Consider the following 25,495-nt stretch of genomic DNA (forward strand, 5'->3'; position numbering starts at 1 on the left):
AAAACAAAAAAAAAAAACTGAAAGCAAACCACTATCCAATTCTCCACTGAGAGAGTCATTACAACAGTTCTCTTAAAAGAAAGCTCTTTTTACAAAAGAATGACAGCTAATAAAGGCAGAATATAATAGTTAGAACACCATTTCTGCAGGCTGCAGTGAAATAACTGATTCAGGCAAGGACCACAGCAGGTATTCAAACTATGAGATGAAAAGTTTTTGGGAACAGGTTGTTTGTACGTTATTTACAAACTGCAAAGGGAAATGTGTACTTTTTCAAGGGTGAGACTGGCAGGGGCTCACCATCTTAACCAAGTGACCAAATTTAGCATCACTAACCTAACAGTGGGACAACCTGAAATTAGTGCCTAACATAAAGCAAGGTGACCTACCCAACATTACTAATGAAATATTCTTTCTAAAAGCATTTAACCTGAATCTAATCAAACCTCTAGACAGAGTGCCCAGTTTGCGGGGGCAGGGGGGGGGAAAGGCAGGGGTTGGAGAAACAGATTAAAGACATCATGAGAAAATAATTGACCAAAATGAGAAAACAAAATATTCTACAAGAGAACTAGTCTGGACTTATCAGAAAGTCAATGTTGTGAAATAAGAAGGGTGAGCTATTATTAAAGAGACTAAAGAAAACCAATTGCAAAGCATGTAATTTGATGAGATGCTGACTGGGGAGGGAGGGAGAATTGGTATAAAAAAGCTCTAAAATATTTTGTGGAAATTAGGGAAATTTGTCTTGTGAACTGGATATTAGATGGTGTCATGGAATTATTATTTCTATTAGGTGTGAGAAACGAATTGTGGTTAATAAGTGGATTTCCTTATTCTTAGGAGATGCTGAAGTATTAAGGATAAAGGGTCGAGACGAATTCAAGTTACCCACAAATGGTTCAACAACAACAAAAAATATGTACGCACATAATCAGAAAGGGAAAGTAAATACGGCAAAACATTAACTGGCGAAATCTGGGTGAAGAGTGTATGGGTGTTTACTGTACTTACTTTCAATTTGTTGTCTGAATGAAAATAAAAAAGTAATAAATTCTGCTCTGTGGTGAAAAAGGACATGCCACATGGAAAGTAAGAGTCTCTCCCTCGGGCTTCCCTGGTGGCGCAGTGGTTGAGAGTCCGCCTGCTGATGCAGGGGACACGGGTTCGTGCCCCGGTCCAGGAAGATCCCACATGCCGCGGAGCGGCTGGGCTGTGAGCCATGGCCGCTGAGCCTGCGCGTCCGGAGCCTGTGCTCCGCAATGGGAGAGGCCACAACAGTGAGAGGCCCGCGTACCGCAAAAAAAAAAAAAAAAAAAAGAGTCTCTCCCTCTAGGTCTCAGGGTCAGAGAGAAATAGAAGAGAATAAAGCAGCCAGTCACTGGGCCTGACCTCTTTCTAGACCAAAGGCGGATATGAGTGCATTCATTTTCTCTTGTAGTTGTTTCAAATTACCACAAACAGTAGCTTAAAACAACACAAATCTATTATCTTACAGTACTACAGGTCAGAAATCTAACATGGGTCTTACTGGGCTAAGATTATGGTGACAGCAGGGCTGTGTTCTTTTCTGAAGGCTACACAGGGAGAATCTGTTTCCTTGCCACCCACATTCCTTGGCTCGTAGCCCCCTAACTCCTAACTTCAAAACCAACAACCTTGTATCTCTCTAACCATTATTCCACAGTCACATCTCCCTTTGTCTGACCTCAGACTGGAAAGTCACTTGATTGGGCCCGCCCAGATAATCCAGGATAATCTCCCCTCTCAAGGCCCTTAACTTAGTCACATCTACAAAGTCCCATTTGCCCTGTAAGGTAACACAGTCACAGGTTCCGGGTGTTAGGGTGAATATCTTCAGGGGTCCTTACTCTGCGTACCACAGTAAGTTACCTCCATGCTGAGAGGGGCACCCAGGGCAAGAGCTCTCTGCCTTTGCTCCCCTCTGGGGACCACTGCCTAGGCCCCTCATACCTCATCCTCTGCACTCTGCATGGCCGTTCGGGCCAATGGCAAGTTTCTCACAGTGTACGTAGGCATACAGAGCAGTCAACTGTCCCAAGTGTTTCCGGTTCCCTTGAAGCATGGATGTTCAACTAACAGCCAGGGGGCCTGCCGTGGTCAGGTGAGGTGACTCCACAGCCGGGGCCAAGGGGAAAAGAGTCCCCAAGGGGAGGAGGCCGATTCTCCCCGTGGAGATTTGCCTGAAGCCAAAAATGGGCCATGAATTCACCAGCTGCAGGCTTCAGCATCGCAGGCCAGCAGGTTCCCCAGCGCTCAGGCCAGCGAGGGGCATCATGCCGGAACCCTGCCAGTGCACGCTCTAGGTCCAGAATGAAGTCGGGGATACCCCCCTCTCAGCAATTCCACAAGGATGTGTATGTTACCCCTCCCCACCCTCCATTCAAATGGATGTTATCTTCAGAGAGGATGACAGGACCTCCTTGGGAGGCATTATGAAAGAGAAAACATTTTTACCCAAAGGAGACTTATACTATTTAAAGAAACCACTTAAGAAATGAAATTGAACTATACCTGAGACTGAATTGGACACTTTGCCTGGTTTTTTTTCTCTCTAACCTAACAGTTGTGATGGTTTTAAAATATGTCCACAAATTTTTGATATGCCTCCCTTCAAATGGTGACATCTAATACGACTTCCCTTGAACATGGGCCAGACTCATAACCTGCTTCCAGTGAAGAGAATGTGGCAGGAGTGATTCTCTGTAATGTCCGAGGCGAGATTATCATAAGGACAGTTTCTGCCTGGCTCTCTGCCTCTTGGATTGCTCAGCCCCCATGTCGTAGGGACACTAAAGCTGTCTTGTGAAGAGGCCCACGCAGGGAAAACTGAGGCCTCTCACCAACCAGCACCAACTAGCAACAGGGCAGTGAGCCACCTGGCAACAGATCCTCTGGCCCTATCAAGCGACTGCAGTCCAGACATCTTGACCTCTACTTTGTGAGGCCCCAGGCCAGAACGGCCCAGCTAAGCTGCTCCCAAATTCGTGACCCACAGAAATTAGGAGATAATGTTTATTATTAAGTTCCTAAGTTTGGGGGGATTTTGTTATGCAGGTAACTTATAGATAACTTATACACAGGTGAAAACTACAGAAAACAATGACGAGAACTACCTTTTCTTGGCATATTCGAGCTGCGGTGAGTTACATGTGTCCATGCTGCGTATGTGTGTTCCTCTTGTGGAAAGCATGTGGTTTTATTAGGCCAAGAACAGGAGGAAGGGGAGAGCGCAACTAGCCACATTAGAGTGCTGTCTAAGGGGAAAAAAGAAAGCCACTGAGGTGGAGGTGGATTTATTATAAAGACTCAGAAGAAGTGCAGGGAACTGAAGAACAGGAAGTGGCAGTTAGACCACAGATGGGACTGAAGGCAGGGACAGAAAGCTGTCAGAGCCAAGAGACACTGACTCCATCTCTTTCTCTCAGGCTACGGGACCGATTGTCCCCTATTTTCTCTCTCTTAATTAGCTGCATTCACCTGCTTCTCTTTTGCAATCAGCTGGTTCTGATTACTGGCCCCCAAATGGTGACCTTGGCTCTGAAAGTTACATGACCTTACAAGTTCAATGCTCCTATTTAAATGGCCCAGTCTCAATTAAAAATAGAACTACCATATGATCTAGCAATCCAACCTCTGGGTATATACCTAAAGGAAATAAAATCACTGTCTTGAAGAGATATCTGCATTCCCATGTTCATCGAAGCATCATTCACAATAGCCAAGATATGGAAACAATCTAAGTGTCTGTCGACAGATGAACGAATAAAGACAATGTGATATACAAATACACTTCACACGCACGCACACATATAATGGAGTATTATTCAGCCTTAAAAAAGAAGGAAATCCTGCCATTTGTGACAGGGTGGATGAACCTGGAGGACATTATATTAAGTGAAATAAGCCAGACACAGAGAGACAGATACTGCATGGTCTCACTTATATGTGGAATCTAAAAAAGTTGAATTCACAGTAACAGTGAGTAGAATGGTGGTTACCAGGGCTGGGGGATTGCGGGAAATGGGGAGATACTGGTGAAAGGGTACAAACTTTCAATGATAAGATAAATAAGTTTTGGAGACCTAATATACATACAGCATGGTGACTATAGTTAATAATAGTTGTATACTCAAAATTTACTGAGAGATTTCAAGTGTTCTCACCACACATACAAAAATGGTAACTATGTGAGATGGGGTGTTAGCTTGATTGTGGTCATTTCACAATGTGTATGTATATCAAAACATCATATACTTTAAATATACACAATTTTTATTTGTCAATCATATTTCAGTAAAGCTGGGGAGAAAACATATGACCCAGGCTCTCAATGTTCTGATCTAAATTCTTAGGAGGCAGAGTCTGTTTGACTCAGCTTAAGTCGGATACAGAGCGTATCCAACCAGCTGTAGGCACTGGGATGGAGCAGAGTTCCTGTGCTACCCCTCAACACTCTAACAAATCTGGCAAATTTTGTAAAGGGGAAGGACAAGGAGAGGGGGAAGTGACCGACAGAGGAAATGGCTGGCATCTTAGTGTGTGTGTGTGTATGTGCTTCTAAACTTCCATGACCTCTCTCCACTGGTGAGCCTGCCAACAGGCACAACACCTTCGGCCTCCATGTCACCTCCGTTTGAATCACCCACCTGAATACGCATACCCTTCACACTGCCTGGGTTTTCCCACATGGACACCATGCTGTGTCACGCTCCCACAGGTTAGACCTGAGGCAGTTTCCTCTGCCGTGTCCACCTGGGGAACACCTATTCCCATCTCAAACCCTGCTGCCTTTCATCTTCTCTGAGGTTCTAGGTCCCTCTTAGCCCCACCCCCTCCAAAATAAGTTACTCACACCTTCTTTCTTACTATAGTACTTCTTTAATTTTCACATATATTACTTCTTTTATTGTATACATTATATTGCATTGTGTTCATAGATTCCTATAGGGAGCAATGTCATTTAATTCATCTTTAGACCTCTAGGATCTCAAAAACAAAGTAGGTTCTCAACAACAGTGTTCCAGCACACTGAACAAGCATGATTTCAGGGACTAACTTAAAGCAACTTAATTTTTATTTCCCACTGTCCCAGTGAAAACACTCTGTAGTGCCTGGTACTCCCATCCCTGAATGAAAACCTGAGCTGCCCCATTCCTTTTTATGGTCACTTTTAGGTAAGAAAAGTTAGTAATTAAAATTTCCAGTCCAGTATCATAGTCGAAATTTGCCCCCTGACTTACAGTTAAGGCTTTCCCCTTCCCACCAGTTTGCAGCCGCTGTACCCGGGAAAGCTGACGTTCAGGCAAAGAGTGGAGCCACGTCCCTCTCTCCCTGGTTTGCCTGTCTACCAGCACTCCAACAACTCCACTCAAATATCCTCTGCAGCAGCCTTTCCCAGTCTTCCTCGTGACTCCTTTATGCCCCTGATACGGGTGAGAGTTTAAAAGCAGTCTAATCAGTTCTCAGCCTCCTACATCTTGCAGAGTCCTACAGAGCAGTCTGTCTCTGGTATTTCTTGTCACAGGGTCTCGGAAAGCACTCCTGTTCTGACATACTTTTATAACCGTTTAACTAAACTGTCAGCACTTGGGATTTTTCTACCTCGAACTTTCAATAGGTCTCCCTCCTCACCCCAAGTCTCCTATCCTTCTACCCCATTCCACTCCTCACTTCTGCATCCACCCACTTCCATAACCTCTAGTTATTGACCCCTGCAGAGTCTCTGAATCCTGTCTTCTTACCTAGGCAACAATGTCTGGCCATTTCACCAACGCTCTTGCTAGGGATTAAACTCATGTGCTTCTCAAGAAAAGGGATGCAGTGAAAGACAGATTACCCCCTCCCCTTTTGGCAGAAGATACTCCTGGCCATTACTGCCACGTTTGGGTCTTGGCATCAGTGACTGAAGTAGTATGGCGGTTTCAACTTCTAAATTACTTGTATCTCTAGAAACCAGAGTCGCCCTAAAAGAAAGTACCTTGTCTCTTAGAACCTCACATCCTTGACCCAGACACGCCGTCCCTCCTATTCTAACTGATTCTCTACTCACTGAAAGTCTGCAAAACAGACTTGATCCTCACCTTTCTCACCTGTTAGTACTGACAGGACCATTTGTGTAGTCAGAGCAGCCACATCAACCCTATGAGGCTCTGGGAAGAGGCTTCCTCATCAATGGCCTTTCCGCTGGAGAACACCCACGTACATACATGTCAACGATGACTCGATGTCCCTCCCCAACCAGTGGAGCAACTGTAAAAGGTCCCCGCACCCCACTACTGCAGTCCGCCATGCTCATGGCCCAAGATCCACAACGCAGTAAAGCAATAAAGACATCACCGTCTGTCACCGCTGTTAAATTAGCACCACGCTCTAACCAACTGAGCTAACCAGCCAGAACTGTGTCACCTGTGCTAATCAAAGGCCCAACTTAGGAGGCCAAAGTCCTCCATCTCTGCAGTAAATCCTGTGTATTCCTGGGGCCTGTATTAATGACCTCATCACTGACCTTTCCCAAATCACGATGCTTACCACCTTCTTATCATAGTGCCCTCTCTCCTGAATAGAGCTCACTATGCCCTACTCATCGGCCCATCTCAAGCTCTAGCCCTTATACCTCTAGAAAATTTTCAAATATATAGCTATTCAGACAAGTGGTCTTAAACCACAGGCCTAACTTCTTTTCTCCTCCTGCTTAAAGCAGTGGTTCTCAACTTTAGCAGCAAAATGAAGAGCTTTAAAAAATACTGATGCCCAGTTTCCACTCCCAGAGATTCTGACTGAATTGGTCTAGGGTGAAGCCTGGGCATTAGGACTTTCTAAAGCTCCCCAGCTGAGTCTACTGTGGAGGCAAGGTGAAGAATCTGTCTTAAGGCTCTCTGAATACGGATGCATCCATGCTACACAGAACATCCACATTTTGGTGAGGAGATGGCACGCGTAAATGTGGTGGGAGGCTCAAGGCAGAAACTGTTGATCATACACTACATATCAAGTTCTATGCTAGTAACTCATGCAGTCTTTTCAACTGTACCTCATTTCCTCTTTACAGTCATCCTATGAGGTAGGCACTATTGTCCTTATTTGACATATAGGGAAACCGAGGCCCAGAGAGGGCACACAGAGTGACTGGTATGCTCAAGTGTCAAACCCTTTCTGTGACACCATCCTGAAGAGGTCACGCCTCTTACAGCTGGATGACCCTGTAACGGAGCGCCGCAGGGCGCAGCCCTTAGCCCTCCGCCGTTGCTGCCCACCATCACCCCCGCACCCCGTTACCAGGCAACGGTTACCGGGAGATCATTAACGCCGGGGGTTGGAGCCTCAGAGAGAGGTCTTGCTCAGCCATTGGTCGGCACCACAGACGGCCCCATTCAGCCATTGGTCGGCGCTGCCGTGGGCCCCGCCCCCAAGCGAGCAACTGTCAAGGAGCCACCGTTTGAGGGGCGTTTTTGAGCCCACGGTCGGCGGAGCGGTGGTCGTCCACTTGGAGAGTGAGGTAAGAGGCCGATCCCAGCCTTCTCCCCGGGGCCCTCCAGCTCACCCGGCCTCTGGCTGGCAGACGAGCTGGGGGGCCCAGGGAACAGGCTGGGGGTGTGCCCTGCAGGGCTCCAGAGCCTCGCCAGGACCGCCCACGGGCCGGGCCCAGGCCCTGAGGCTGCGGTGACCCTCTCCCCCATCCCCGCCTCTGCGACCGAATGGCAGCGGCAGTCTGCATGGGACACAGTCCGGGGAACCTGGCCCCCTCTGTTTACGCGGCCTGAGGAGCCTGAGGGCCAGCTGGGCCCTGGGCGCCTGGCTGCCTCAGCGATGACAACTGGGCAGGGTCTGGGGACCTGGCCCGGAGGGAGCCACCGTCTGAGATCTGCCTCTTCAGCCTGGGCACTGGTGGGAGGAGCCAGACTGGGTGCTGGACTGACCGCCCCTCTTCTCTCCACCAGGCCTGGACCTCGGAGGGCGAAAGTCGTGCCTTGGGACCTTCCCCTTTTCTTGTCAGAACAGAGAGTAACATTTGTTTTGGTGGAGATTTACAGGAACATCGTGACCTGACCATGATCTGACCTCAAGGACAAAGGCTCTGACACCAAGAAGTGTGCACCAACTAGCCACGCCCCTCCCTCGCCTTTCCTATAAAAGGGCTTTGCTGATTGCTTTCAGGGAGTTTGGGGTTTTTTAAGGCGTGAGCCACCCACCTCCTTGCATGGCCCTGCAATAAACCGTTCTGTGTTCCAGACTCCAGCATTTTGGTATTGTGTGGCCTCACTGTGCGTCGGGCACACAGGATTTGCGTTTCGGTAACAATCCCACTCCCCCCAAAAACAGGCGCCAGCGCAGAAACCCTAGTCTATTGCATCCATGGATATATTTTTTTTTCCTGGAACATTTTCCCATGAATTCCACACATACAGCCCAGTTACTAGGCTATACTTTAGGCTGCCAAAATGAGGCGAAGTGCTCCAGGCAGAACTTCTTGATAGGAGACTACTAGGTCTGGGCCTTTATTAAAGTACTTCCACTCTATTGACCGATACTTGGATCCTTCTCCCTCACTGCTAACTTAAACCCTGCGCCTTTCTATACTGAGTTTTTCTTACAGATGAAGCTATATTGCTTACCTACAAGCCATTCCTTTGCTGGTCTACTAAAACCATGTATTCCACCGTTCCTCTGCCTTGTACTACAGACAGTACACAGAGCATCAAAATATACTGCCTAAGCTGCATACGACTGCTGCTAACATCAAGATGGAGCTCTCGGGGCTTCCCTGGTGGCGCAGTGGTTGAGAGTCCGCCTGCCGATGCAGGGGACACGGGTTCGTGCCCCGGTCCGGGAAGATCCCACATGCCGCGGAGCGGCTGGGCCCGTGAGCCATGGCCGCTGAGCCTGCGCGTCCGGAGCCTGTGCTCCGCAACAGGAGAGGCCACAACAGTGAGAGGCCCGTGTACCGCAAAAAAAAAAAAAAGATGGGGCTGTCATACCTAGTGACCTGGGAGGCTAGCGGCGACAAGTCGGTACTTTTGTTGCGCGCCAGTGTCTTGGTAGCTCAATTCCACCACTTCACTCCATGCAATCCACATTCCGCCTGAGGTATGCTTCGAGGGGCCAAGGGACCCACTGGGAGAGGACACTGTGGGTGGTACCTTTCAGGCGCTGCAGGGCAAACTCCAGTGCTTGCGCAGGTGTCCCACATACCCTGAGAGAGAAAGAGGTCAGATGGGTCAGTTGTCTCAAAACACTTGCAGAATTCTTGACTCCCGTTACCTTAACTGTCCTTCCTCATCCCAACCTCAGCCCCTGCTCACGACTCTGGCTTTCAGAATCCTCCTTGTCCCACTCACTTAGGGACTCCCCTATTTCCACCTCACCCACGAGGAACTAAATGTGGCGCATTTCTGCCTTTCTGTTTACAAACACGCACAGGGTCGCACTATTTGAAGGAAGACGTGCTCTACTGCCCAGAGTTCTGTTTTCCTAGCTTCCCCTCTCCACTGTGCTGCATGGCTACTGCCTTCATGCACAATTTTCCCACCTTCTCCCTCCCACTGCACTACCTTATTTACATTCACATCTTCTCTTGGTCTCCAGAAAAAAAAAATACAAAGAAAACACAAGGTTTTCTTTCTTGGCCCCTCAGATTTGTTCCTCTATGTCGCTCCCAGGGTTATCTTTCCAAACACAGAAAGCTCACCACTCTGGTTTAAAGCCTGGACGGCTCTCCCACGCCCACGCCTTTACTACTCGATTCGCTGAAACCTCCTCACAGAGTTCACGGCCGAAACAGAGCAACGGAAAGGAGTGACGACCGTATAAGCATGTGGAGTTGTGACTGCAAAATCTCGAAGAATGTAGTGTTGTGTGCTCGAATCCATCGCGTCCACGTGAATTAACCTCCGACCTTTCTCGAGGGTCAAATTTGGTTGACTATTACCAGCCAAAACGTTTCTAAATGTTTTCGCGCTAAAAATGATCAGTCAAGCGCATGAGCAAACGCCCAGAGGGTGAGGGGGCGTCCGCTGTTCGCGCAGGCAGATCTCGCGATGTTTGGGCCAGCCCGGGGAGTAGTAATGTTTTTTGGGGTGCTTTGAGGCCTATTTACCCCCCCCCTCCTCCAGCCCCGATGGATTAATGCTGTCGTCAAATAAAAAAAATCAAGACTCCGCGGCGAGAACAAACGAGGCTAGAAGTAGGCGACACGCCAGCGGCAGGTCTCCGGGGCCGAGGAAGGGCTTTTCTCTACGAGGCCCCGAAGGCCGCACAAGTTGTTCAGAAACAAAAGCCAGAAGTCTGTAAAAAATGGAAAAAAGCCAACCAGTTTATCACCTTAGAATGCGGTGTGGAGATTTTTGTTGTTGTTTTTCCACTTTTCACTGTAGGAAAAATCCCATTGGCTGACAACACACCAAGTTTCCCCCTTCTGCTGCTACTGCGCCTGCGCGGGGCTTTGTTTACTACCTCGGGCGGCAGCTGGGTACCCACTTCAGAGTCCGGAGTCTAAGGTCTTGGTGCGTAGTTCGTGATGAAAGTCGCGTTTTCAGCCGGGAACACGGGTGGGAGGTTAATAACAGGACAGGTTAAGTGTAAACCTGAAACCAGTGAAAATACGAGCCGTAATGAAAACACGAGCCGTAATGAAAACCAATCTTGATCACTTAGAAATCGTTGCCTGTTCAGATCTGTCGTGGAAGAGCTTCATTATGAACGTAATGAAGGTGATAGCACCACTCTAACCATAACTAAGAAGTGGTAAGCAGCAACAGTACTAAACCCAAAAGCGAAGGTCGTATTTAGGTACCTGTTAAAAATATGGACTCCTGTAATGGAAAAGATGCAAATAACACTAACCCTAAGCCCATCTTGCTCAAATTTCGAGCAATACCTGCATCATTAAGAATGACTATTGGAAAAAAAAAAAAAAAAAGACTCTCGAAGCAGAGTCGAAAAGGGAGCCATGCAAATTTTGAAACTAAAAACAGAGATGACTCTAGAAGCAATAGCCAGAAAAAGCACAAACCAACAAGCAAACTTTCGAAAATGGTTTTAAGTTCCCTTCAGAATCAGTTTCAGGTGGCTTAGAAGGCTATGATACTTACAAAATGAGAAAATCTGGTGAAACTTTGTGTTATAGATATGACTGGATCTGTTTGAAAACAAAGAAAACGCAGGCAAGCTGATTTTTTAAAACTATCCTTATGGAAGAATTTCCAGTGATGCGTTTTAATGTGCTCAAAACAGCCTTAAGTAACTGGTAGATTCAGCTAAACCTAGATGTTTATCTTAGAGTTGGATAATAGCATAGATGTTAACAATTTGGAAATTTTGTTGGACTCTGTTAGGTTTTAAATGATGGATTTGAAGACTTTAATTTGTAATAGAAGAAACTTTCTACAAAAGGAAGGTGAAATTTTTAGGTAGCATGAAATTAAGTAGAGGAAAAGTATGGACATGTGTGCAGATGGGGCCAGATTTTGAAGGCTCTGGACACCTCCAGCATGGTTCACAGAGCCTTCACCTTAAAAAATCAGCCTCTGGGTTTTTCTTATTATGTTCGATATGACAGTAAAATTTAGTAAATGTAGCAATTTGGATACTTACCCTTTAAGGCAACAATTTGTACCAAAGTCACAAGGAACTTTAAAATCCTGCTCCGTTATCTAGAGGTACACTCATTTGGTTGAAGTAAGGTGATAGCCAGTTTTCTAAGCCAGGACTGAATTGACATTTTCTTCCTGAAGGAAAAGAAAGGTAGATAAGCTGAATTGATTCTTTGTTCGCCTATTAAGGTGATTAAGACTGACTCATAAACACTGCTTACTTTGTCAAGGCAATCAACAACTGTAAAAGAAACTGAATGCTTTTATTGCACATGATGAGATGGTTCTAATGGAAATAGAGAATGGGAATTGGATGAAGAGTTGATATAGAACTATGAATCCTTTGAGACTACTGGTTCATTTACATGTGATGAAAATGTTAGTGTAAGACTGGTAAGTGGTCAAATAAAACTTCGTCTTTGTTCACTGAAAAAAAAAATCCTTTGATGAGTAAAAGAAACTCACTACTGAATTGGTTATCCATTCAGTCTGTCATACGACTCAGGAGATAGACTTCCAGAATTTCCACAATCAGTAATTACCCTGACATTGTAAAGCAGTGAAAAAAACTGCTGCCATATGCGTCCACATATTTATGTAAACCTGGGTTCTTGAATTATTGTGACCCCAATATAAGAAATTGCTGATCAGTGAATCTTGTATGCATTCCCAATTACCCAAAATTGGTTGAATCAACACAATATAGTCTTACTTATTAACTGAGTGATAGAACTTTCTTCAAGATAGATAATTTTAAACATTTTTTGAAGTATTAAACATGTGATAGCCAAATTGCAGTGTTTGTGCATGAATCCTTAATGATAAACAAGGGACTTCAAGAAAACTGTGCTCCTGCTTGTAGCTCTGCTCTCTTGCAAGTGTTGGGAGTAATTCCAGCACTCTTGTCACACCTGAAGAAAGAATGTTCCAGTCAGTTGGAAGGGAATCATTAGCAAGGGGGTGGGGGCATATGGGAGAAGAAAGGGTGACTTTGATTGTGAATATTAAGCAATGCCCATTAAGGACATATCTGCTGAAGCACTCTTCCTGCTGTTAGGGAACTCCTCTCCCGCCTCCCTCCTACCCCCATCTTTGCCTGGCTGGCTTCTTCATTGCATTTACATCTCTGTAAGGAATTCTGCCATCTTCAACATACCAGAGTCTTCTGTCATAGTCACAGAATGGCTGCCACAGCACCAAAAATCATGTTCTCATGTGAAATGTTCAAACAGAAAGGCAGGGATAGAGGGAGAAGAAAAAGAAAAATGCTTTCTCTTTGTGGCCTCCCTTCTTATCAGGGTGAAAAATCTTTCCCATATGATTTAACAGACTTCCCTTCACATTGCTCAGAACCTTGTCACATGACTACCTCTAGCTGGGAGGAAGGGTAGGAAAATACGTACAGAAGTAACAAGTAGTTTTTTAAAAGTGGTGCACTAAAAATAATAGGACTTATGAAAATACAAGCTTAGGAGCAGAACACTGAAAGCCTATGCAGTTTTGTTACCCTAGGACCATAAAAGTTACTAGGCTAATAAAAAATACACAATTAAACCTCCACTGGCATTTGTACTCAACATCACAGTCATCTTTTAGAGCTGTGCTGTCCAATATGGTAGCCACTAGCCAAGTGTGGCTCTTGAGCGTTTCAATGTACCAATCCAAATTGAGATGTGATGTAAATGTAAAATACACAGCAGATTTCAAAGACTTAGTATGAAAAAATAATGGAACTATATCATTAATAGTTTTTATATTGAAATATTGCACCTGTTTCTTTTTACTTTTTAAAAATATAGCTATTAGAAAGCTTAAAATTACATGTTTCTCGTATTTCTTTTCCCGGACCGGGGCACGAACCCGTGTCCCCTGCATCGGCAGGTGGACTCTCAACCACTGCGCCACCAGGGAAGCCCTGTTTCTCATATTTCTATCAGACAATGCTGCTTTAGAACCTTTAAACCTGGGACATGTGCTTTCTCCTTGGACATATAGGTCCTTGAGGGCATTTGATTCCAATTGAAAGCAGTTTTGTCAAAATTAAAAATCTGATCTAGCATCTCGTGCCCTTGGATTGGAAGAATTAATATTGTTAGAATGGCCATACTACCTAAAGCCATCTACAAATTTAATGTGATCCCTATCAAGTTACCCATGACATTGTTCACAGAACTAGAACAAATCATCCTAAAACTTACATGGAACCATAAAAGATGCAGAATTGCTAAAGCAATCCTGAGGAAAAAGAAAAAATCTTGAAGCATAACCCTCCCAGATTTCAGGCACTACTACAAAGCTACAGTAATCAAAAAGTATAGTATTGGCACAAAAACAGACATACAGATCAATGAAACAGAATACAGAGGCCAGAAATAAACCCGCACACCTATGGTCAATTAATCTTTGACAAGGAGGCAAGAATATACAAAGGAGAAAAGACAGTCTCTTCAGCAAGTGGTGCTGGGAAAGCTGGACAGCCACATGTAAATCAGTGAAGTTAGAACACACCCTCACACCATACACAAAAATAAACTCAAAATGACTTAAAGACTTAAATATAAGACATGATACCATAAAACTAGAAGAGAACATAGGCAAAACATTCTCTGACATAAATCGTACTAATGTTTTCTTAGGTCAGTCTTCCAAGGCAATAGAAATAAAAGCAAAAATAAACAAATGGAACCTAATCAAACTTACAAGCTTTTGCACAGCAAAGGAAACCATAACAAAACGAAAAGACAACCTACGGACTGGGAGAAAATATTTGCAAATGATGCTACCGACAAGGGCTTAAGTTCCAAAATATAAAAACAGTTCATACAACTCAATAACAAAAAACCAAACAGCCCAATCAAGAAATGGGCAGAAGACCTAAATAGACATTTCACCAAAGAAGACATAAAGATGGCCAATAGGCACATGAAAAGATGTTCAACATCGCTAATTATTAGAGAAATGCAAATCAAAACTACAATGAGGTACCACCTCACAGCAGTCAGAATGGCCCTCATTAAAAAGTCTACAAGTAACACATGTTGGAGAGGGTGTGGAGAAAAGGGAACTATCTTACACTGTTGCTGGAAATGTAAATTGGTGCAGCCACTGTGGAAAACAGTATGGAGGTTCCTTAAAAAACTAAAAATAGAGTTGCTATATGATCCAGCAATCCCACTCCTGGGCATATACCCAGACAAAACTATAATTCAAAAAGATACATGCACCCATATGTTCATAGCAGCACTACTCACAATAACCGAGACATGGAAACAACCTAAATGTCCATCGACAGATGAATGGATAAAGAAGATGTGGTATGTGTGTATATATATATATATATACATATATATGTATATATTTATATGTATATAAAATGGAATATTACTCAGCCATAAAAAAGAATGAAATAATGACATTTTCAGCAACATGGATGGACCTAGAGATTATCACACTAAGTGAAGTAAATCAGAAAGAGAAAGACAAGTACCATATGATATCACTTATATGTGGAATCTAAAATATGACAAAAATTAACTTATTTACAAAACAGAAACAGACAGACATAGAAAATAAACTTATGATTACCAAAGGGGGAAGGGGGTGGGGGAGGGATAAAGTAGGAGTTTGGGATTAGCAGACACAAGCTACTGTATATAAAACAGATAAACAAGGGCCTACTGTATGACACAGGGAACTATATTCAATATCCTGGAATAAACCATAATGGAAAAGAATATGTATATCTATCTACAACTGAATCACTTTGCTGTACACCAGAAACTAACACATCGTTGTAAATCAACTATACTTCAATTTTTTAAAAATCCACTAGAATTACCATAATGACAGTCTCTCTTTAAAAACAAAAAACAAGGGCTTCCCTGGTGGCGCAGTGGTTGAGAGTCCGCCTGCCGATGCAGGGGACACGGGTTCGTGCCCCGGTCCGGGAAGATCCCACATGCCGCGGAGCGGCTGGGTCCGTGAGCCATGGCCGCTGAGCCTGCGCGTCCGGAGCCTGTGCTCCGCAACGGAAGAGGCCGCAGCCGTGAGAGGCCCACGTACCGCAAAAAAAAAAACAAAACCAAAAAACTAAGTTAATGAAAAAGAAGAGTCTGATCCAGTATTCAGCCTTCTTGATCAATCAGTCCCCCAACCCCCAACCCCACACACAGGACAAAACAGTTTCGCACCTTCGTTTACCCTGTGTAGCTTTACCACATAACAATGTCATAAAAATCTTAAAGTTTTTTTTTTGTTTGTTTTCCGGCACGCGGGCCTCTCGCTGTTGTGGCCTCTCCCATTGCGGAGCACAGGCTCCGGACGCGCAGGCTCAGTGGTCATGGCTCACGGGCGCAGCCGCTCCGCGGCATGCGGGATCCTCCGGGACCGGGGCACGAACCCGTGTCCCCTGCATCGGCAGGCGGACTCTCAACCACTGCGCCACCAGGGAAGCCCTCTTAAAAGTTTTTGAAGCCACAAACAAGCCTCTATTTGTACTAAAGGAAGGCATTCCTGAAGAATTTCCTGCTTTTTTTCTTAAAGTGTTTATATTGCTAAGGTTTTGTATTTAATTGTAAGAAGACTTGCCCCTGATCACTTCAAAATGTAAGTGTGCTAGGAAAAATAATGAAAGAACCAATGTGATTTCTGAATTATGTTGACATTATTTCCCCTTGTATCAATTGCATATGAGCTAAAAATGACTATATCTGGCATACAGAGCTCCTATTGTGGGAGATAGGACTGCCAGTAGGCAAAAGGGAGAGAGAATTCCAATCCTATATTTTCAGAGGGGTGGTATACATTTATGAGCTATCTCGGACAGTGTCAGTGAACAATAACAGGGAAATAAGATGATTCTTCTCATTACCAAGTTTACATTTAGTAAAATTTCCCATTTAATTAATGCAGTTCTCTGCCTCTCTCAACTTAACTCCATTGAATTCTCAAGACCCTTTCAAAAGCAACCTCTGAAGCCTTCCCTGATCTCACCTCTAGAAACTTCAGAGCACTTTGCTTGTACCATCTTTTTAAAGCACATATATTTGGCCATACATTAATGTTATTGTCTCTTTGTTTAACTTTTATATATAGAATAAAGCTCCTGCCATGGAAGATGGTAATTGTATCTTACTTTTCAAATTTTCTCTAGTGATTGGCCTTATGGTTCATACAAATGAGACACACTTAAGTATTTGTCGAATTTAATTGTACTGTATCTATCCTAAAATGACTTATTTAATACATCTACTTTTTATTTAATAGAGTATTTCTAACATTTAAAGTATGAGTTGGTATTTGACTTACATCTCTAGTGCTTAAAAAAACTACAAGAGAACCCTCTGCGTATTAGAAAATCAAACCAAACATATTAGAGTATGTACTGGTGGATTTTTTTTTTAATATTTTAAGTGATTAAGACTGAATCCACAGTTAACATAGACCTATGATAAATCTGGATCCACATATTGATGACATGTTTTAAAAGATGGGTATTTTAGAGCTTCCCTGGTGGCACAGTGGTTGAGAGTCCGCCTGCATCGTGGGTTTGTGCCCCGGTCCGGGAGGATCCCACGTGCCGCGGAGCGGCTGTGCCCGTGAGCCATGGCCGCTGGGCCTGCGCGTCCGGAGCCTGTTGTTTCGCGGCGGGAGAGGCCACAGCAGTGAGAGGCCCGCGTACGGCAAAAAAAAAAAAAAAAAAAAAAGATGGGTATTTTAGATCTCCCTCCTTCTCCCTTTTCTCAGGGCCTTTCCCCTTTTCTCTTCTACTTTAAACTCCTTATGTTTTATTTATCTGTCTTGATAATCGCTCAAATCAAGAAATCAGTAAGTAATGTCTAACTTTTAAGTCTAAAACATCATAACCACATTTAAAGTCCTGAGAAGCCAGCATGAAGCAATGGTCATGATGAATGTGGTAATTATTAACCCTGTCCATCTAATTACACCATTGTACATCCCAGTCGTCAGGGCACTCAAGAATGATGATATGATTCTGTTCTCATCTTTTCACTTGGGTATACAGTATACTGACACAAATCTCATGTTGACTGATAAACTGGACTTGACTAGAAGGGCTCTTTTAGAATGACTTACCAGCAAAAAAGGATCTACCATTTACGCAATCAGTCTACAGTTTCCCTAAATTTTCTCACTTTGTTTCCATTCTTGTATGATGCCTTTCCCACCGAGGTGGGAACCCCTCAAATACAGAGACCTTGTCTTATTTGTCTCTTGCTTATTTGTATCTATAACTCCAGCTCTCACCTAATGCCTGACACATAGGTAATCAATAGATACGTAATGAGTGAATGAAGTACAGCTTTGATCAAACAATCGTATGTCCCATGTGAGCTTGGTTGTGATTAAATGTTGCTTATTTTGGTTATGGAGCGTTACCTATGGCTGGTGGTTGGCTAAGTTCTTTTGGTTGTAAGGAACAGTCTCATTTGTTCCCTTGAGTAGTGTGTGAATGTATGTTCACATGTGTGACGGGAATCTTAGCCATACTGCCAAATCCTTAGACCATGGAAACCCAAACTACGGGGCCTTGAAAGAGTCACATGTGAACAGGAATTATAAGTCCATTAGGAATGTTGAGAGCTCTGGACATCTTTGCCATGGAAGTCCATGGCCTATGAGTCCAGCACATAGTGACTCTACGTCCCTACATGTCTTCTCTCTGCATCAGTCTATGCTCTTTTCACTGTGACCTTCTGGTTTTTATGATACTTCCCAGTTCTAATTCTTGAGTGAGAGTATAAGATTGGAGTAGCTAATAACCATCTTCCTTTTGGGCAGAGGTGTCCGTGCCAGGCCCCATCATAAAACACAGTTTTTAGTCAGGAGCCCATGCCGTGGCCCATGCTAGGGGTGGGGCATTTGCTCTTGGAAGGAGCTGTAGATTTGATGGATTCCATGACTGCCATATCGAGGACCTAACAGAATTCACTAGGGGATATCTCTTTGAGCTTCACTGCAACTGTGTATGTTTGCCAGTAATATCTATTAGGTGCTACCTGCTCTGTATTTATTTTGTTTAGAGGATGGAAATTGGCCTCACTGGAGGATACAGAAAAGGTTAAAGACTGTAGATTTATATCTGAAGTCAAAGTGAATATGTCACGAAGGCAGTGGAATGTGTCCATGTGTGTTTGGGGGATGGAGGGGTATCTTTCTGAAGAGCTGAGTTTAGGGGAGAAGCGTCAGGCTTAGGTTGTTATCTTTGCACCTAACTGTGATGACCATAGGCAAATCACCTTTTATCTTTATTTCTACTTCCTCACTTGTTAAGGGTTATAACACTTACCTCGACTGCACAGACAATTATTAAAACACTCTGCTATGGTAAAATACATAAATGTTAAATTCAGATTATTATGTGAATAATGTATGAAAATGATCTGAAAATGTTTAATAGGTAGCGTCTATGCAGATTTAAAGTTCAGTGAAATTTGGTGGGGATTAAAACTCTTGTGTATGCATTCAGAAAAGTAGACCATAAGTATGGTGGTGGTTTGGAATATTTGCCGGATTGGGGCCAACAGTTCTGGCCTTGTGCTGCCCTCCTGTGCTGTTTAAACAGCCCAGCAGGTCGATTACATTCTTGCTTCATGAATGCTCTGCGGGGGAATTCTATCTTATTACTTACCCTCTTCTGTCCTCATGTGGCCACAGAGGGCCTAACTATTCTGGATGTTTCTGTTTCTTCGGTAAAGGAAGAGATGGAAAAACTACTCTGAAACATTCTAGGTCAGAAAATCAAATCCCAAGTTAAGGCAAAAGGCAACAAACTTCAAATTGCATTAGACACGTTGTATAACTGGTCCGCTGATACAGGAAGATCTTAAGCAGATTATTGAGGTTCGGAGAAGAATACCATTATGACAATGTCAGGAAAGGCTTTTTGTCAAGAATAAATAGAAATGCTACTGAATGTCCTTTTATTATGCTAAGAATTTACAATAAAGCCTTACACTCTTGATTTTCTATTTCTTAGCTGGGTGAAATATGAGACACAAGCAAAGCTCATTCTGTGCTAATTCTCTTAGCATCGTCTCCAAAAGGGATTCCTTTCAAAGAGCTTTAAGGTAATTTGTCAACATGACAATTCTTAGGAAAGTTAAGAAAAGATATTGAAGGAACCATAGAACGTGACGGCATACAATGAAACAAGTTAAGGTAGTCAATGGGTGGCACCTTCTTCACGTGCTTACTTCCTCATCTGCCAGTACACAGACCCCACCCCAGGCCTGCTTCCAGACTGGCTCCCTGATATTAGAACCTAGCCACCCTCCGCTTAGACAAGGTTTATGTGTGCATATTTTGTTCATGTGGGTTTACAGCATGTATGTACATGACTTTCCTTTTAGTCCACTCCAGTCAGGCTTTCATATCCTCCACTTGGCCAATACTACCCTTATCAAGATCACCAATGACCTTCATGGTCAAATCCAATGGTCAGTTTTCAGTCCTCATCTTACTTGACTTATCAGCAGCATTTGAACCATCTGATCTCTTCTTGTCCTTGAAATATTTTCTCTTACTTGGCCTCTGAGTCACCTCTCCTTGGCTCTCCTTTACTCCATCAGCGGCGCCTTTATATTCTCCTTTGTCTAGAGCCTTTCCATTTTTTGATTTCTAAAAGTTGTAATGCTCAGGCCTCTTCCCTGTCTAAACTCATTCCCTTTGTCATCTTATCTAGTCCCATGGCTTTAATATCATCTAAATGCTGAAAATTTACAAATTTGTATCTCCAGCACAAACCTCTCTCCCCTAAGAGAGACTCATATATACAACTGCTCACTCAGCAACTCCACTTGAATGTCCATGGATATCTCAAACTTAACACATTCAAAGCAAAATTTGTTCCTCCCTCAGTCAACCCCATTTCAGTAAATGGCTAAACCTTCTTCAGTTGCTTAGGTGAAAAAGCCTTGGAATTACTACGGACTCCTCTCTCCCATACACACATTCCATTTCCAATCCTTTAGCAAATCTATTAATAACTCTACCCCTTTTTCTACGTACATTGCTACCACCCTGGTCTGAACCAGTATGACCTCTTCTTGGATTACTGCAGTGGTCTACTAACTGGTCTCCCTACTTCTCTCTTGCTTTTCTGAAGTACTTCCCACTCAGGAAAGTGACCAAAGTTAGCTGATCAAAACTCTCTGCTCAAAGGTGGCTTACCTCATTTGGAATAAAATCAAACGTCTTTATCATGTCTTATATAATATACATGATCCAGGCCTCTACTTTCTCTCTGATCTCATCTCCTACCTCCCAGTCCCTACATACTGTGTCTGGCTTACTAGTTCCCTTATTACTCTTTAGCCACCCTAGGCACATTCCTCAGGGCTCTTGGATTTGCTATTCCCTCTGCCTGGAACACAGAAAATGACATAGTCCAATGCCCTCATTTCATTCAGGTCTCTATTCAAATGTCAGTTAATCAAAGAGTCCTTCCTTGTTAATACAGCATCTGCCTTCATTACTCTCTGCAGCCTCAACTACACTAGTTTTTTTCTTTTAGCACCTATAACAACATGACATACTATGCTTATTTATTTGTGTCTTGTCTGCCTTCCGCACTTGAGTGTAAACTCCATTCCATAAAGCAGGACTTTGGCTATCTTTTTTTTCTGCTGTGTCCCCAGAGTGTCTGGCATCTGCTAAGAGCTCATTAAAAATTTAGTGAATGAAGGAATGAACAAATATTCATGTGAACAGTTATTCAGAGAGTGGTCAGGAGCAAAAAATGAGCACTTTCCAGTTATTTTTTTTTTAGGTATAAGTTTGCGTAAACTGAAGACTGAGATAATTAAGGGAGGTTTTCTCCTTTGTATCTTCTCAATGACTGTTGTTGAAAATGGTGAGTTGGTGGTGAATATGTTTCTTTGTTCCAAATTCCATATTCTACTCACAGAGGTTGTCTACTTATGTTTCAGTCATGGAAATTAAAGTCATGGATCCAGGGTTTGCCATTTATTTCACCTTCTTATGAAACCAGCAATACTGTATTTGCTTACTACATTTTACTTGAAAATGAAGATTTTTCTCTAATTAAAATTGCCTGATGCATTTTTTCTTTAAAGTCTGACCCCACTGGATCAGTTTCAAACCCTTTCTGAGTCCAGTTTCTTTCGAAGATGCTATTTTTCTTTTTAGGAATTTGAATCTCATTTTCCCCAGAACCTTCTTTTTAGGAATTTGAATCTCATTTTCCCCAGAACCTTCTTTTTATGAATAGTAAATTGGTAATTTAAGCCAATGAGCCTCCGTGATAAAATTTACAAACCCACCAAGTCATTACATCTTCAAGAGTCATCACAGTGGACTCTGGACTCAACTTCCGAAGAGCAGGCCTACTGGTCCTAGCTTTGGAGCACTCAGCCTTCTCTATCTCAGGACCTCATCTGCAAGAGAGGATAACAGCATTCGTCTCGAAACGGTGGTCTTATGAGGGTCCAATGTGATGACACCAGAGAAGCTGCTTTCAAGTATGTAAAGTATTGTGTTAATCAGGGATGTCTTGGGTTCTAATAGAAACCAGTAACAAACTAGCTTGGAGCAAAATGAGAGGAGTTGTTTTACAAACACAGGCTGTCCCACAGAACTGAAATCCAGGGAGTTGGACCTCCTGAGCTGCAGGATCCAGAAACTGGGGAGTTTGGGGGTGCTGAGTGTTATCTGTCTTTCTAAAACCCGTGGTCTCTCTTCTCTGCCCCTCTTTGAATGTCCCTTTCTTTCTTCTGACACTGCAGGCAATCTTAATCTGCATCTCCATCACACATGTGCCAAAGATAGCTTTCTTAAAACTGCTCTTTGAATTCCAAATCTACATTACCTTATTAATCTCTAATTTACAGTTTACTAATTGAAGTTTCTGAGACCTCGTTTCAAATTTTCAGGAGAGAGAATTTGGTTGGCCAAATTCGGGTCAGATAGATATAGCCTCTCCCCTCCTCTGGTCACCTTCAGAAAGAGAATCGGGGGAGTTCCCTGGTGGCCTAGTGGTTAGGATTCTGGGCTTTCAGTGCCGTGGCCCGGGTTCAATCCCTGGTCTGGGAACTGAGATCCTGCAAGGCACGTGGCTTGGCAAAAAAAAAAAAAAAAAAAAAAATCTAGAGAATGGGAAAAATGGGATATAATCTCTCAGCAGAAGAGCCTAAGGGAGCAGACTTTCTGAGAAGGGAGGGTGGGACAATGAAGAAACAATGAGTGTTACACAGCTCAAGTGTGATGAAAAATATTGAGAACACCACACACATCCTTATTTCCACACTTTTTTTTTTTTTTGCGGTACACGGGCCTCTCACTGCTGTGGCCTCTGCGGCATGTGGGATCTTCCCGGACCGGGGCACGAACCCGTGTCTCCTGCATCGGCAGGCGGACTCCCAACCACTGCGCCACCAGGGAAGCCCCCTTATTTCCACACTTTTGAAAGCTTTAATCTACTCAGGATCTGCTCTGGCCATATGATTACTGGCACATTTGTAAATATGGACAGGTCTCAGAGAGCCCCGCCAACCATAGCATCCTTTCACATTATGTGTCAGATTCATGTCTCCAATATTGTCTCAGTTGCCCTCTTAAGGAACATAACCTCTTATTCTTTTTTTCCTCAGGGATGCAGTTAATTTCAATGCACATACTGTCTGCATCAAATCAAATTCTTAATCTTCCCTATTCCCTATCTCCCAAACGTTTCCCTCTGTATTAGCTCGGATTGACTATAAAATGTTATCAAATGGACCTCCAAAATATCACAGTTTAACAAAATAGAAATTCCTTTTTTCTCTCGGGTCAGATCAGGGACTCGGGTTGATGGTGGCCCTATCACCTTCAACATGTGGCTTCCAAGGTTACAGTAATATTCACCTTTACAGCCCATGGGAGGGGGAAGAGAGAAGCAGAAGGGAAGGAGTCATGTGACAGGTTTTATGCACTAGGCCTGAAAGACACATATCACTTTGGCTTACATTCTGTTGGAAAACACCTAGCACCGGGCCACATTCAACAGCAAAGGAGGCTGGGAAATTGAGAGAGGATGCGCAGCTGTATGCCCAGTTACAATTCCGATACCGAGGAAGAAGGTGAGGATGGAATTTGGTGGACAACTAACATTCTCTATTACGTCATCTCTCTGTGTTACTTCTCTTAATTAATGGCATTATTCTCTCAAATACCCAAGCGTGAGTCCTTAAAGCCATCCTCCATCTCTCCATCTTTCTCCAGCCCCTGTATCTGTTCTGACTACGTAAGCAAGCACACATTCATTCCTAGTTTTCCATTCCCTCCTCTGCAGTACAGCTTAAGGCCATTGTATCTCTTGCTTGAGCAACTGCAATCAGCCTGCAAAGTCACCTCCCTGTGTCAGCCCCTCCAGGCTCATCACGCCCATCCTCTACTCTGCTGTCAGATGCCACTACCGAACACAAACATCTGATTGTCCAAGACGGCGTGGGCTTCTTAACAGTTGCCTCCGCTTCCCGTCAAGGCTGTGCGTACCACATACAAAGCATCTGCAGCTGTGCCTTCATAGCTCAGTAGCTCACACAAGACAGCCTCCTATTCTCTGTTCCAAACCCTCTTATTGTGGTCTCGTGGCTCATGCTTCTACCCTCTTGCCTCACACCCGTACTCTGCCCAACAACCAGCTCCCTTTGGGTTAAGACCAGAATGGGACGGTCCACCCAGCTTTCATTCAGCTCTGTCCCTAGACACTGTCTCTCAGGGCCCAGGCTTGCTCCGGGTCAGGAGACAAGTTTGGACAGTGATCACGATATTCTTTTCACCAAATGCTCCATTGCTTACTGAATAAAACATTTTTTTTAGCATGTCATCCATACAACTGCCACTGTCTGATCCCATCCGCCAATTAACACCCCTGCCAATACATCTTTATAATCTTCTTGACATTTTCCTCATTCTTCAAGACCTGACTCATATCACCTCCTTGAAGGCTTCCTCTTTCTCCCTCCTTTGTACTCTATCTTTGGACTGCATTCTTCCAGATTTTGCTTTCTGTCTCTGGAGTTTTTGTGCACATGGTGGTCTCCCCATCTAGGAGGTATACTCCCTAAAGGCAGGGACCGTGACTTCTCATCCTTAGGCCGCTGAGAATACCGCCTAGAGGAATACCTTACACATGGTAAGAGCGCGTCATTCCACTGCTTAGAACCTCCTAATGCTTCAGTGGCTTCCCCTATCGCTCAGTCATTGATAAAAACCCTCCAGAGGCCTGCATGGCCTCGTAGGAGCAGATGTTCCAGGTGCTCCTCTCCCCTTGCTCCTCCATGTTCCTTGAACACATCACACAAGAGCACACTTCAGAGCTTTTGTGTTTGCTGTTCCCTTTATCGGGACACTCTCCCCAGATATCTGCATGGCTGCTCTCTCTTGAGTCCTCGGGGCATCTCTCCAAGGCCACTTCCTCAATGAAGCCTTCCCCGACCACTCTAGTCCCACTGGGACCTCACAACACTCTCCTTCTCCCTCCCTTGCTTGTTCTTTCTCCATAGCATGTATCACCTCCTTATACAGTGTATATATTTCACTCATGTGTTACTGTGTATCATCTGTCTCCTCTCCCCCTACTAGAGTGTAAACTTCATCCTAGTTTAAATCTGTTTGTTTACTTCTGTATCCCCAGGGCCTCGGATATCAAAGGCACTCAACAAATCTTTGTTGAAATAAAGAATAAGCAAATTAATAGAAAATGCTCAATAAATATTTATTAAATTGAATGAGAAGTGTCAGAAACAGACGAATGTGAAATTGCTGAACTCTAAAACTATGTCGGTTTAGAAGAATAGTGAAATTGAGTGAACGTTGCCTCACCATAAACACCCTGGAGGAAGGATTAAAATTGTGTGCTT

At 43.8% G+C, this 25,495-nt stretch overlaps 1 protein-coding gene and 1 long non-coding RNA gene across 2 annotated transcripts in view; one reads left to right on the top strand and one right to left on the bottom strand.

Annotated features, from left to right (window-relative positions):
• GPR19 (G protein-coupled receptor 19) overlaps window positions 1-9,140 on the bottom strand; it is a 30,591-nt gene extending 21,451 nt beyond the window's left edge. The window contains exon 1 of the mRNA XM_067695725.1: window positions 9,000-9,140. The gene's annotated coding sequence lies outside the window, so the exon portion shown is untranslated. The remainder of the gene's footprint in view (window positions 1-8,999) is intronic.
• Window positions 7,409-8,252, top strand: LOC137201644 (uncharacterized). Its single transcript, XR_010932267.1, has 2 exons — window positions 7,409-7,519; window positions 7,962-8,252. It is a non-coding gene; the product is annotated as an uncharacterized lncRNA (long non-coding RNA).
• Window positions 9,141-25,495: the final 16,355 nt, after the last annotated feature.

Source organism: Pseudorca crassidens, chromosome 11 (genome assembly GCF_039906515.1).
Source record: "Pseudorca crassidens isolate mPseCra1 chromosome 11, mPseCra1.hap1, whole genome shotgun sequence".
NCBI lineage: Eukaryota > Metazoa > Chordata > Mammalia > Artiodactyla > Delphinidae > Pseudorca > Pseudorca crassidens.